We start from the raw sequence: 15,941 nt of genomic DNA, 5'->3' as shown, positions 1-15,941 counted from the left end.
ACCTTGTTATTTAGACAATACCACATTCAACAATTCCTAAACAGCAAAAAAAATTTTTAGCACACATAGATCATTTCTTGTTCTCTCAAGATGGATCAGACACTGACCCATAAAACGAATCATAATATAGGTTAGAAGATTGAATAATTCTGGGTATTTTGAGGGGGGGAAGAAAGTGTACATCAATAATAATATCTAAGAAATAGCAACATACTTGGAAATTAAATAACATACTACTAAATAATCCATTGTGAAAAAGGAAATAAGTCACTAGAATATAGTTTGAACTAAAGGATAATGAAAATACAGCATATCAACATTTGACAGATGCAACTGAAACAGTTATAGATTTAAATGCTTGTATGAGAAAAGTTATAGTTATAGATTTAAATGCTTGTATGAGAAAAGAAGAAAGATCTAAAGGCAATGATTGAAGGTTTTATATTAAGAAGCTAGCAAAGAAGAGCAGAATAAATGTAAACAGCTAGAGAGAAATAAAGATAGAACACATAATCAATGAAATAGAAAGCCAAGAAAAGATTTTGAAAAGGTCAACGGAATTGATTAATTCCTAGCTAGACTGATCAAGAATAAGTGAATGAAGACTTCTTTTAACTTTAGAAAATCAACCAATTTAATTCACATTATTAACAGAATAAAGAAGAAAAACTATGTGATCATCTCAATAAATGTAGATAAAGCATTTGACAAACTCCAATATCCATTTATGATAAAAACTCTTAGTAACTAAGAATAGAAGGGAATTTCTTCAACCTGATATCATCTACAAAAAGCATATAATCAACATAATACTTAATAATAAAATATTTCAAATATTTCTCTAATATTTAGAACAATTAAGAATGTTCACTCTCATCACTTCTATTCAAAGATGTACTGTTTTTGAGTAAGTGGTTAATTTATATGCAATGTTGGCCATATGGTAATCATATAGTACATGTTAGCTATTCTTATTCTTTTTTATACTCCTTACTGGATCATGCTGTATGCTTTAGTATAAGGGTATCAATTCACCTGTTTTATTGGTCATGTTCTGCCTGATTAAATGAGAACTTCAAAAGGACAGACCATGCCGCAAAAAGCATACCTCTCATCCTAGCCAACATCTTAACCACATTGGAGATGGAAGGCAAAAATACGAACTTACATCCTGACAGAAACCCACTGCCCCTTGCAGAAAAAGCAGCTCTATGTCAGTAATGAGTGTTCTGCTGGTTTTTATTTACCAAGAGGCAAATATTTGTGAAGTATTAGGTAAATTTTGCTTGCATCCCTGCTGGTCTGGATAAGAATGTTTATTTCAGACAAGAAGGAAAATGTCACAGCATTCGAGGTATAAGAAGCGTAACACTTCTAAATTGTTATAGCATCTCTCAGCAAAATTGTATTTACCTGGCTACCTCAAGTCTGGTGCAAACTGACAATTATAATGCCTGCCTGAAGTCTGAATTTAGAAGTGATCGTGCCTCAGAGAACAATGGTGAGAGACTGCCACAGGTAACAAGACGGGACAGATGTCAGATCCAAGTATTCAGTTGTTTTGGAGCTTCCTGTATTTACCAGGTCTAGAATTTGAGCTACAAAAAATATCGAATTTGGGGAAAAGTATTTCTTTTCATAAGTTTGTGTAGGAGGCACCTGCGAACAGTCAAAGAATATTTCCAGAAGAAAATTGTGCTATGAAATGTATAATAATAAAAATATATTATTGTTTTGTTCCTCTATTTCCTTTCTTCCCCCTGCATCTCAGATAACAGAAAAGACTTATTTCTGGTATTAAGGTGGCTTAAGGTGTCTTTTTATACCCTCACAAACATTTTGTTATTAATCTAGCCGAAGCTAGAAGCCAAGATTTGGGGCACCACTTACAAATAGGTTATGTTATTTGATGTTTGACTGCTGTTTTGTTTTGTTTTGTTTCACTAGAAACATTTCAAGTGAAGGCCCTCAGGTTTCTAAGATCTCTGGTAAATTCGGTTTTCTCCAGAAATAAATGCACTAAACTAAGAATGGAGACCAGTCTGGGGAAGTATCTCTCCCTTCTCTGCTTTGCTGTTTACTTTCCCTCAGCTCTTTCCTGCTTTAGCCTCTGCTTTCCAGACACTAGATTACGAGGAAAAGGCTTCTGGTAACAAAAATGATTTGCGTAAATTCCTATCATACTGGTATCAGTTTCAGTGACATCAAGAATGAAAAAGAGAGAAAGTAGTAGAGTGGAGAAATGATACAGGGTCTTTCCCTAAATGGAGTTTCCTTGTTGTCCACCCCTGAAAGCAAATCCGGAAACTCCATCAATATTTCAGTCCTGGGATAGACCTTATAGTAATATTTCCTTCTTAAGTCTGACATTGATTGAAATAACTTCATAAATTTTTATAAATACCACCAAAACTTGGGGCTGATTTAAAGATGGGTGATTTAAAGAGGCTTCAATATTTTGGCCACCTAATATGAATAGCTGACTCATTGGAAAAGACTCTGATGCTAGAAAAGGCAGGAGGAGAAGGGGGGAACTGAAGATGAGGTGGTTGGATGGCATCATCACATCAATGGACATGGATATGGATTTGAGTAAACTCTAGGAGGTAGTGAAGGACAGGGAAGACTGGTGAGTTTCAGTTCCTGGGGATGCAAAGAGTTGGACACAACTTAGTGACGAAACAGCAACAATAAAAGATGGGTGAGTAGTCATTTTTAACCAGTTGATTAGCTGAAGTCAGAGTGGGAAGGAAGCAGAGGCAATTTCTCATGGGCTTGAAAGAACAGGATGAATCAATAAGAATTGGATGATGATGATGGTGATGATGATGACAGCATTTAAAATTCATTGATCAGTTACCCGACTTCCCTGGTGGCTCAGATGGTAAAGAGTCTGCCTTCTATGCAGGAAGATCCTCTGGAAAAGGAAATGGCAAACCACTCCAGTACTCTTGCCTGGAAAATCATGTGGATGGAGGAGCCTAGGAGGCTATAGTCCATGGGGTCGCAAAGAGTGGGACAAGACTGAGCGACTTCACTTTCACTTTCCTTTCACGCCTACCCTCAGTGCTGTGTTTGGAGGAAACTAAGACCGAGAAGACGCTTACTCCTTGGAAGGAAGGTTATGACCAACCTGGATAGTGTATTAAAAAGCAGAGACATTACTTTGCCAACAAAGGTCCGTCTAGTCAAGGCTATGGTTTTTCCCATGGTCATGTATGGATGTGAGAGTTGGACTGTGAAGAAAGCTGATCGCCGAAGAATTGATGCTTTTGAACTGTGGTGTTGGAGAAGACTCTTGAGAGTCCCTTGTACCGCAAGGAGATCCAACCAGTCCATTCTAAAGGAGATCGATCCTGGGTGTTCATTGGAAGGACTGATGCTAAAGCTGAAACTCCAATACTTTGGCCACCTCATGCGACGAGTTGACTCACTGGAAAAGACTCTGATGCTGGGAAAGGTTGGGGGCGGGAGGAGAAGGGGATGACCGAGAATGAGATGGCTGGATGGCATCACCAACTCTGTGGACATGAGTTTGAGTGAACTTCAGGAGTTGGTGATGGACAGGGAGGCCTGGCGTGCTGTGATTCATGGGGTCGTGGAGAGTCGGACACGACTGAGCGACTGAGCTGAACTGAACTCTGTGTGTTCTTGCCATCTCTTCTTAATATCTTCTGCTTCTGTTAGGTCCCTACCATTTCTGTCCTTTATCGAGCCCATCTTTGCATGAAATATTCCCTTGATATCTCTAATTTCCTGAAAAGATCCCTTGTTTTTCCTATTCTGTTGTTTTCCTCTGTTTCTTTGCATTGATCGTGAGGAAGGCTTTCTTATCTCTCCTTGCTATTCTTTGGAACTCTGCATTCAGATGTTTATATCTTTCCTTTCCTCCTTTACTTTTCACTTCTCTTCTTTTCACAGCTATTTGTAAGGCCTCCTCAGACAGCCATTTTGCTTTTTTGCATTTCTTTTCCATGGGGATGGTCTTGGTCCCTGTCTCCTGTACAATGTCACGAACCTCCATCCAGAGTTCATCAGGCACTCTATCTATCAGATCTAGACCCTTAAATCTATTCCTTACTTCCACTGTATAATCATAAGGGATTTGATTTAGGTCATATCTGAATGGTCTAGTGGTTTTCCCTACTTTCTTCAATTGAAGTCTGAATTTGGCAATAAGGAGTTCATGATCTGAGCCACAGTCAGCTCCTGGTCTTGTTTTGGTAACTGTATAGAGCTTCTCCATCTTTGGCTGCAAAGAATATAATCAATCTGATTTCGGTGTTGACCATCTGGTGATGTCCATGTGTAGAGTCTTCTCTTGTGTTGTTGGAAGAGGGTGTTTGCTATGACCAGTGCGTTCTCTTGGCAAAACTCTATTAGTCTTTGCCCTGCTTCATTCCGTGCTCCAAGGCCAAATTTGCCTGTTACTCCAGGTGTTTCTTGACTTCCTACTTTTGCATTCCAGTCCCCTATAATGAAAAGGACATCTTTTTTGGGTGTTAGTTCTTAAAGGTCTTGTAGGTCTTCATAGAACTGTTCAGCTTCGGCTTCTTCAGCATTACTGGTTGGGGCATAGACTTGGATTACTGTAATACTGAATGGTTTGCCTTGGAAACGGACAGAAATCATTCTGTCATTTTTAAGATTGCATCCAAGTACTGCATTTCGGATCTTCTGTCGACCATGATGGCTACTCCGGTGGCACAGACGTGAGAGACGCCACCCCCTGGTGCAACCGACCAAGTGCAGAAGTGGCCAAGAGGAGCTACCCTACGACCAAGGTTAGGGTGGTGGCCGAGAGGAGCTGTCCCACGTCCAAGGTAAGGTACAGCTGCTTGGGCACAAGAGGGTCGAGAGGAACTACTCCACATTCAAGTTCAGGAGGGGTGGCCTTGAGGAGATACCCCTTGTCCAAGGTAAGGTACAACGACTGCACTTTGCTGGAGCAGCTGTGAAGAGATACTCCACGACCAAGGTAAGTGAAACCCAAATAAGAGGATAGGTATTGGGAGGGGGCATTGGAGGGCAGACACATTGAAATCATAATCACAAAAAACTAGTTGATCTGATCGTATGGACCACAGTCCTGTCTAACTCAATGAAGCTAAGCCATGCCGTTTGGGCCACCCAAGACGGACGGGTCATGGTGGAGAGGTCTGACAGAATGTGATCCACTGGAGAAGGGAATGGCAAACCACTTCAGTATACTTGCCTTGAGAACCCCATGAACAGTATCAAAAGGCAAAATGATAGGATAGTGAATGAGAAATTCCCTAGGTCGGTAGGTGCCCAGTATGCTACTGGAGATCAGTGGAGAAATAACTCCAGAAAGAATGAAGGGATGGAGCCAAAGCAAAACCAATACCCAGTTGTGGATGTGACTGATGCTAGAAGCAAGGTCCGATGCTGTAAAGAGCAATATTGCATAGGAACCTGGAATGTTAGGTCCATGAATCAAGGCAAATTGAAAGTGGTCAAACAGGAGATGGCAAGAGTGAACATAGACATTCTAGGAATTAGTGAACTAAAATGGACTGGAATGGGTGAATTTAACTCAGATGACCATTATATCTACTACTGTGAGCAGGAATCCCTTAGAAGAAATGAAGTAACTTAGTAACAAGCAACAAAGTAACATGATCATACAAAGACTAAAAGATGTATTAAACCCAGGTCTTTCTGACTACAGTGCCCAAACATTTGGTCAACCAACCGCAGATTTATACTGCCTCTTGTGAAGCAGAGTAAAATGGGGACGCCACTCCAAAATGGGGCAATAGCATAACCAGTCACAAGGAGAAAATAATACACAGTACATATAGGAATGCTCTAACTTGCTTGATTAAAAAATTAATTGCTTATTGGGGTTTTTTGGAGGCCATGGTGCAATTTTCTTATTAAATTCTCTTTAAGTGCTCTCACATAACTGAAAATGTTATCTGAAAAAGTTGCATGCAGTGGGAAATGTAATATCAACCTACATAGACTTTAAGAAGGAAAATAAAAAGCTTGAGCTGAGAACTCCTGGAAAATTTTTTGCCCTTTAAATTTACTCAAATTTTATTTTCTTCACCAAAGGGGAGACACATAGTTTCTTTTAGGGCAGAGCTTCTTTTATGACATTAAACTGAGGTTCTTCTAATAACCACTTATTGCCCATTATTTGCTAATATGGATTCCAGTTGTACAATTAGAAGACATTATTAATTTGAAAGTAAAGAAAGAAACAAGACACAAATTATTATAGACTCGCTTGATTTTTTTTCCTTCACATAATAAATTTTAGGGAATGGGACATCCAAATGAAAATTCCCTAACGACTATCAGGTTTGTAGAAATAGACCACGAAAGATAGATCAGTAAGGAAGATTTATATTTGAGAATCAGAAATTAATGGCATTTCATTGCTTGAAGGGATCTTAGCATCTGGCACAAAATTCTCATTTTATAGATTATGAAATGGAACCACCATAGCTTAAATAACATGCCCAAAGTCACAAAGAAATTTAGTGTAAGAACTGAAACTGGCTCCCAAATTTTCTGACCAATTAGTCTAATATTCATATCATACCATCTAATTATTATCAGTATAATAATGATTACTCAGTCTATGAAAGAAAATGGAGTTGGAAAAAGGAAAATAAACTAAGAGATATGGAAATGAATGCCAATCTCAGGGTTTTGGGGGACATTTATAATTAAGTTATGTATTGAGTTGGGCTCCGAAATCACTGCTAATGGTGACTGCAGCCATGAAATTAAAAGACGCTTGCTCCTTGGAAGAAAAGGTATGACCAATATAGACAACACAAAAAAGCAGAGACATTACTTTGCCAACAAAGGTCCATCTAGTCAAAGCTATGGTTTTTCCAATAGTCATGTATGGATGTGAGAGTTGGACCATAAAGAAAGCTGAGCACCAAATAACTGATGCTTTTGAACTATGGTGTTGGAGAAGACTCTTGAGAGTCCCTTGGACTGCAAAGGGATCAAACCAGTCAATCTTAAGGAGATCCGTCCTGAATATTCATTGGAACGACTGATGCTAAAGCTGAAACTCCAATCCTTTGGCCACCTGATGCAAAGAACTGACTCATTGGAAAAGATTCTGATGCTGGGAAAGATTGAAGGCAGGAAGAGAAGGGGATGACAGAAGATGAGATGGTTGGATGGCATCACCAACTCAATGGACATGAGTTTGAGCAAGCTCCAGGAGTTGGTGTTGGACAGGGAGGCCTGGAGTGCTGCAGTCGATGGGGTTGCAAAGAGTCAGACACAACTGAGCAACTGAACTGAACTTACTGAACTGGATTCTTCATTAAAGAATTAAACTAGTTTCTAGTTAGATCAATAACTTGTTAAAAATAAAAACTTCAAAAGTTAATGTAGATTATCTGCAGTTGTATCAATAATTTGAGTTAGGGACTATTCTAAAATTAAACTAGCATCAGTTCAGTTCAGTTCAGTCGCTCTCGTGTCCGACTCTTAGCGACCCCATGAACCACAGCACGCCAGGCCTCCCTGTCCATCACCAACTCCCGGAGTTCACTCAAACTCACGTCCATCGAGTCGGTGATGCCATCCACCCACCTCATTCTCGGTCGTCCCCGTCTCCTCCTACCTCCAATCGCTCCCAGCATCAGGGTCTTTTCCAGTGAGTCAACTCGTCGCATGAGGTGGCCAAAGTATTGCAGTTTCAGCTTTAGCATAAGTCCTTCCAATGAACACCCAGGATTGATCTCCTTTCGAATGGACTGGTTGGATCTCCTTGCAGTCCAAGGGACTCTCAAGAGTCTTCTCCAGCACCACAGTTCAAAAGCATCAATTCTTCGGCGATCAGCTTTCTTCACAGTCCAACTTTCACACCCAAATATGACCACGGGAAAAACCATAGCCTTGCCTAGACGGACCTTGTTTGGCAAAGTAATGCCTCTGCTTTTTAATATGCTATCTAGGCTGGTCATAACTTTCCTTCCAAGGAGTAAGCGTCTTTGAATTTCATGGCTGCAATCAGCATCTGCAGTGATTTTGGAGCCCAAAAAAATAAAGTCTGACACTGTTTCCACTGTTTCCCCATCTATTTCCCAAGAAGTGATGGGACCAGATGCCATGATCTTTGTTTTCTGAATGTTGAGCTTCAAGCCAACATTTTCACTCTCTTCTTTCACTTTCATCAAGAGGCCTTTGAGTTCCTCTTCACTTTCTGCCATAAGGGTGGTGTCATCTGCATATCTGAGGTTATTGATATTTCTCCCGGCAATCCTGATTCCAGCTTGTGCTTCTTCCAGCCCAGCATTCCTCATGATGTACTCTGCATATAAGTTAAATAAGCAGGGTGACAATATACAACCTTGACGTACTCCTTTTCCTATTTGGAACCAGTCTGTTGTTCCATGTCCAGTTCTAACTGTTGCTTCCTGACCTGCATACAGGTTTCTCAAGAGGCAGGTCAGGTGGTCTGGGATTCCCATCTCTTTCAGAATGTTCCACAGTTTCTTGTGATCCACACAGTCAAAAGCCTTGGCATAGTCAATGAAGCAGAAACAGATGTTTTTCTGGAACTCTCTTGCTTTCTCCATAATCCAGCGGATGTTGGCAATTTGATCTCTGGTGCCTCTGCCTTTTCTAAAACCTGCTTGAACATCTGGAAGTTCACAGTTCACATATTGCTGAAGCCTGGCTTGGAGAATTTTGAGCATGACTTTACTAGCGTGTGAGACGAGTGCAATTGTGCAGTAGTTTGAGCATTCTTTGGCATTGCCTTTCTTTGGGATTGGAATGAAGACTGACCTTTTCCAGTCCTGTGGCCACTGCTGAGTTTTCCAAAGTTGCTGGCATATTGAGTGCAGCACTTTCACAGCATCATCTTTAGGATTTGAAATAGCTCAACTGGAATTCCATCACCTCCACTAGCTTTGTTCGTCGTGATGCTCTCTAAGGCCCACTTGACTTCACATTCCAAGATGTCTGGTTCCAGGTGAGTGATCACACCATCATGATTATCTTCGTTGTGAAGATCTTTTTTGTACAGTTCTTCTGTGTATTCTTGCCACCTCTTCTTAATATCTTCTGCTTCTGTTAGGTCCCTACCATTTCTGTCCTTTATCGAGCCCATCTTTGCATGAAATGTTCCCTTGGAATCTCTAATTTTCTTGAAGAGATCTCTTGTTTTTCCTACTCTGTTGTTTTCCTCTATTTCTTTGCATTGATCACTGAGGAAGGCTTTCTTATCTCTCCTTGCTATTCTTTGGAACTCTGCATTCAGATGCTTATATCTTTCCTTTTCTCCTTTGCTTTTCACTTCTCTTCTTTTCACAGCTATTTGTAAGGCCTCCTCAGACAGCCATTTTGCTTTTTTGCATTTCTTTTCCATGGGGATGGTCTTGGTCCCTGTCTCCTGTACAATGTCACGAACCTCCGTCCAGAGTTCATCAGGCACTCTATCTATCAGATCTAGTCCTTTAAATCTATTCCTCACTTCCACTGTATAATCATAAGGGATTCGATTTAGGTCATACCTGAATGGTCTAGTGGTTTTCCCTACTTTCTTCAATTACCCCTACCAATTTGGGGATTACCCTACTTGGGGTTTGTTAAGCTATAAGACTTGAATTTGTATTTTTTTGTCAAATTTTGGCCACTATTTCCTCATTTTTATCTTGTCTGCATTTCTCTTTTCTCCTGCTCTGGGATTCCAATTATCCATATATTATGAAGTTGGTTATTAGTCCATGGGCCATTAGGGTTTGGTCTCCTTTTTTAAAAAAACATTTTTTTCCTCTTTGTACCTGAGTTGGAATAGTTTCTATTTAACTGTCTTCAGGTCCACTGATTCTCCTGTTTTCCAGTGTTCAATCTACTCTTAAGTTCATCCAGTATATTTTTAATCTCAGATGTTATATTTTTCCATTCTAAAATTTCTATCTGGTTTTTATATTTCCATTTATCTGCTCTGATATGCCATATGTTCACTCATTATGTTGATCTTTTACTTTAAATCTTTAAACATATTTAGAATAGCTTTTTAAATGTCCTTGTCTGCTAACTCCAACATTTTTGTCATCTCATGATCTGGAAGAAAACAGAGAAATAGCTTCAGTCAAAGCAAAGAGGCTTTGTGCCTTTGTGTTCAGAGAGTAGTTTGACGGGAGATTTGGGTAGTCCATGCACACAATGGGTTTGTATATAACCATGGAAATAAACAATCTTAGCTAAATACAACAACATGGATAACTTTTTGCATAATATGGAATGAAAAAAGTAAGCCATTGAGGACTTTACACAATATCATAGCCTTTTTTAAAAATTGAAAAATAGGTAGCATCAACTAATATATTGTTTAAATATGCATATAGGCAATAAAAAGCAACAGAATGAGAAATATTTAGGATAATATTTGCCATTTAGGGAAAATTGTGGGAGGAGAAAAAGGAGAAAATAGATAATGCTACATTATGAGTTTAATGCTGGTTTATGGATATTTAAAAATTACAAATTAAAAGATAAAATCCACAAAATAACAAATAAATAAAGACAAATAAAGGAAGTTCATTATACCAATGATAATAGTATATTGTGAACAAAGAATTATGATTATATATAGGGCAATTCTGTGCCCCTGAGGGACATATCAAAAATTTTTTAAAAAAAATTAAGAAGTAGACAATGGGAAATAATGCTGGAAAGGTAGGAGATATCAACTGATAGTTTTCCCTTTTTTATCCTCGTTAGCTTCATTTGTAAGCAATAAAAAGCAGACTCAATCTTTCTTTGAATTTTGGGGCCCATCCTTTCTAAAGAGGAAGTAACTCAATGAGCTTGTCATCCCAACCCTCTATTTATAAAGGCTTCCACTTATGAGCTTCCAACATCTGGGATCCAGGAGATCAGTCAGAATGACTGCCTTCTTAGCTAGCTCACACATCAGAAATCTCCTCTCTCTCCGATGTCCTTCTACATAGAGTAGTCCCATGTACCTTTCTCCATTTCTGTCTCCTCTGCTACCAACCATCATCACTCCGTACATCACTCCTCCTGCCTACAAACCCCCACATGTGAATACTTACCCACCCACCCACCCACCCACCCGCATACACACACGCGCGGAGGAGGGGTACTTCATTTGTCCCTATTACTATTGCTGTCCACTATTTGTAATTTCTCAATTCCCTTTCAAGACCAGATCCATGCCTAGGCCAGGAGTTCTGCTTCACTTTTTCAGGCTAGTCTGCATCTCTAAAGCTAAAATTTTGTGCTATATTCTCAGTTTTGTTTGACTCCCCTGTCTAACCTCTCAACTGTTTCAAAAGTCATGTTCTTTGACCTTGCTGCCTGGGTAGACTGGGGAGGAATTTTTTAGGTGTTTGCTACATTTTAATCTCTAATAAGAAAAAATTTTAGTGAACAGAAGAGAAAAATACTTTTTAATGGAATGTTGCTGTAGGATATAAACTGCATTTCTGATAATGTTTTCTAAGAGCACGTAAGGACTGAAATTATTTTTAAATTACTGTCAACTTGACCTAAAAAATTATTCCGTAAGAGTTCTGCTTTGGAGGGAGGGGTTGCTGCTGATGCTGCTAAGTCACTTCAGTCGTGTCCGACTCTGTGTGACCCCATAGACGGAAGCCCACCAGGCTCCCCTGTCCCTGGGATTCTCCAGGCAAGAACACTGGAGTGGGTTGCCATTCCCTTCTCCAATGTGTGAAAGCAAAAAGTGAAAGTGAAGTTGCTCAGTCGTGTCTGACTGCTAGTGATCCCATGGACTGCAGCCTACCAGGCTCCTGCATCCATGGGATTTTCTAGGCAAGAGTACTGGAGTGGCTTGCCATTGCCTTCTCCAGGAGGGAGGGGTTATGTTGTGTTTAAAATCATCTGTAGCTCTGTGATGTTCAATTTAGATTTCATACAGCCATGGGCTGTGTGCCCCCAGAATCTAGACTGTACCTAGGCTCATATATACTCAATAATCTTGTCAAGCAATGCAAATAAATTGTGCTTAGATTTAAGTTCTAGACAGGGGATGGATTTTATTTTAGGTGCTGCAGAGAGGCACTGAGGGTTCTTTTTTTTTTTTTACAGAGACAATATCTGGATTAGATTTCTTTTAGTATTGGTAACTATGGAAACAACGTATGTAGAGGATCCCTTGGATATGAGAAGAGCGTGGAAGGAGTGAGACCTCTTTTGAGGCTATAACAATGGACAATAATAGCGTCTATGTGGGCTTGAACTGGAGTCTGTTAGAATAAAAGTGGATGAACAAGTCATTGTGTGGGCAGAGTTGTTAGGACTAGCAACAACTTGCAGGCATCTTCAGAAGCTTATATTTGATCTTTGCATCTGCTGTAGCATGTGGGAATTCCTTGGACTTATTTAGAGTTAAGTCAAAAGTTATAAGGCTGGGGATAGATCATGAGTTAGAGGAAGAGGTGATAAAATTTGTATCATGAATCTTAGAAATTAAAATGATGAAGTAGTCATTTAGTGGGACCAATAACACAGAAAGGAGAAGGAGAATTAAAACTAAGATGTAAGGTGATGTCTTATATGGAAATACTTTGATTTTTATTCTTTCTGCTACAACTATGTGGGATGTACAGAGTGTGTCTGGTTTGGACCTTAAGATATTTCAGACTTGAGCAATTTTATTTGAGAATTATTTGCATGGGCTTAATCATGAAAACTATGGAAATAGTATCAAATGAGATAGCACATGAATCATAGTGAGAAACATGATATGCTAAAGTATAAACTTGGGAGAACATACATTTAGATGTTGGGCTGATAAAACATGCTAGAAAAGCAGAGTCAGAAGAAATTAGAAGAGAAGGAGGAGAACTACGCCACCACAGGCAGAAGGGAAGCCAGAGGAGGAAAGAACATTAAGGACTCAGTCAATAATGAGAGACCCTGCAGAGGTCAGTACAAGCAGAAGGAAGAGTTGAGAAAAGGCAAAGCATTAATTGCAGCAGAGACTGTAGTGTCAAGCAGAATGAGGCCTAGGAAAAGTTCATTTAACATAGCACAATATTAGTGAAGCTTAATAAAGAAATTTGATTAGAGGTGGGAACTATACCCAGATTACGTGAACCAACATACAGAAAGGGAGAGAAAATGCAGGCAATAGACAGTGATGCTCTTTCAAGAAGTTATGCAATAACAGGAAGAAGCTCGCCAGTTCGGAAAAGAAGAGGAATTGAAGTGATTGATTTGGAGCACTATAGTTTGGGGGAAGGGAAGAAATGGACAGTGGGAGCTTGAATATGTAACGCGTGTACTGATGCAGAGAAGTCCTGGGGAAGCCAAGAAGGACTGAAAAGTCCCATAGGAATAGAGCTACTGAGTGCATAAATCCTTCTCAAGAAATAACATTTGAAGGTAAAGGAGAAGAAAATGAAGGGAATTCATACAAGATGGCCTCAATCATTTCTGGAAAGTGAGTATATTCTGGTTACCTGCCAGCTGAAGGATTCTGGTAGTAGATTAGGGTTTCATGGTGAATAAACATAATTTCGGGGATTTCCTTGTGGCCATCACCCTAAAAATGCCCATCCTTTTTACTCCATGTAGGAAATGGATTCTTGAGGGGTCCTGACATTTGGATTAGAGCTGAATGTATTATCAATAAACTGGTCAAAATATGAATGAGTTCTGATCTAGTATACATGTTATATCTTATATGATAAATTAGATAGGTTTTGCTTCAGGTATAACTGACCAACAAATAAAGAACAATAACAATGAAAACAGTGGTTTAAAGTTTAGTTCAGTTCAGTTCAGTCGCTCAGTTGTGTCCGACTCTCCGCGACCCCATGAATCACAGCACGCCAGGCCTCCCTGTCCATCACCAACTCCCGGAGTTCACTCAAACTCATGTCCACAGAGTCGGTGATGCCAGCCAGCCATCTCATTCTCCATCGTCCCCTTCTCCTCCCGCCCCCAACCTTTCCCATTCTAAAGGAGATCAATCCTGGATGTTCATTGGAGGGACTGATGCTAAAGCTGAAACTGCAATACTTTGGTTTAAAGTAGATAGAAGAATATTTATCTCCTAATCAAAAGTCTAGAATTCTGCAAACCTTGATTAGTATGGCAGCTCTGCTCTGTGAAATACTCAGGGTCCCTAGACCCTGTCCAGCTCATCAGGGCTCTGTGCTCCTAACCTGATTCCAAAGAGATTACATTCCAAATAGTATAATGAAATTCAACATCCATTTATGATAAAAACTCTCCAGAAAGTGGGAATAGAAGGGACATACCTCAACATAATAAAAGCTATATATGACAAACCCACAGCAAACATTATCCTCAATGGTGAAAAACTGAAAGCATTTCCCCTAAAGTCAGGAACAAGACAAGGGTGCCCAATCTCACCACTACTATTCAACATAGTTCTGGAAGTTTTGGCCACAGCAATCAGAGCAGAAAAAGACATAAAAGGAATACAAATTGGAAAAGAAGAAGTAAAACTTTCACTGTTCGCTGATGACATGATCCTCTACACAGAAAACCCTAGAGACTCTACCAGAAAACTACTAGAGCTAATCAATGATTACAGTAATGTTGCAGGATATAAAATCAACACACAGAAATCCCTTGCATTCCTATACACTAATAATGAGAAAATAGAAAGAGAAATTAAGGAAACTATTCCATTCACTGTTGCAATGAAAAGAATTAAATACTTAGGAATATATCTACCTAAGGAAACAAAAGACTTGTACATAGAAAACTATAAAACACTACTGAAAGCAATCAAAGAGGACACTAATAGATGGAGAAATATACCATGCTCATGGATTGGAAGAATAAATATTGTAAAAATGAGTATACTACCCAAAGTAATTTATACATTCAATGCAATACCTATCAAGCTACCAACGATCTTTTTCACAGAACTAGAATAAATAATCTCACAATTTGTATGGAAATACAAAAAACCTCGAATAGCCAAAGCAATCTTGAGGAAGAAAAATGGAACTGGGGGAATTAACCTGCCGGACTTCAGGCTCTACTACAAAGCCACAGTCATCAAGACAGTATGGTACTGGCATAAAGACAGAAATATAGATCAATGGAACAAAATAGAAAGCCCAGAGATAAATCCACGCACCTATGGACACCTCATCTTTGACAAAGGAGGCAAGAATATAAAATGGAGAAAAGACAGTCTCTTTAACAAGTGGTGCTGGGAAAACTGGTCAGCCACTTGTAAAAGAATGAAACTAGAACACTTCCTAACACCATACACAAAAATAAACTCAAAATGGATTAGAGAGCTAAATGTAAGACCAGAAACTATAAAACTCCTAGAGGAAAACGTAGGCAAAACACTCTCCGACATAAATCACAGCAGGATCCTCCATGACCCACCTCCCAGAATATTGGAAATAAAAGCAAAAATAAACAAATGGGACCTAATTAAAATCAAAAGCTTCTGCACAGCAAAGGAAACTATAAGAAAGGTGAAAAGACAGCCTTCAGAATGGGAGAAAATAATAGCAAATGAAGCAACTGATAAAGGATTAATCTCCAAAATATACAAGCAGCTCCTGCAGCTCAATTCCAGAAAAATAAATGACCCAATCAAAAAATGGGCCAAAGAACTAAACAGACATTTCTCCAAAGAAGACATAAAGATGGCTAACAAACACATGAAAAAATGCTCAACATTCCTCATAATCAGAGAGATTCAAATCAAAACCACAATGAGATACCATTTCACACCAGTCAGAATGGCTGCTATCCAAAAGTCTACATGCAATAAATGCTGGAGAGGATGTGGAGAAAAGGGAACCCTCTTACACTGTTGGTGGGAATGCAAACTAGTACAGCCACTATGGAGAACAGTGTGGAGACTCCTCAAAATACTGGAAATAGAACTGCCATATGATCCAGCAATCGCACTCCTGGGCATACACACCGAGGAAACCAGA

This window comes from Moschus berezovskii, chromosome 16 (genome assembly GCF_049115385.1).
Source record: "Moschus berezovskii isolate FMDL1 chromosome 16, NW_MosBer_1.0, whole genome shotgun sequence".
Lineage (NCBI taxonomy): Eukaryota > Metazoa > Chordata > Mammalia > Artiodactyla > Moschidae > Moschus > Moschus berezovskii.
This window is presented reverse-complemented; position numbering follows the sequence as displayed.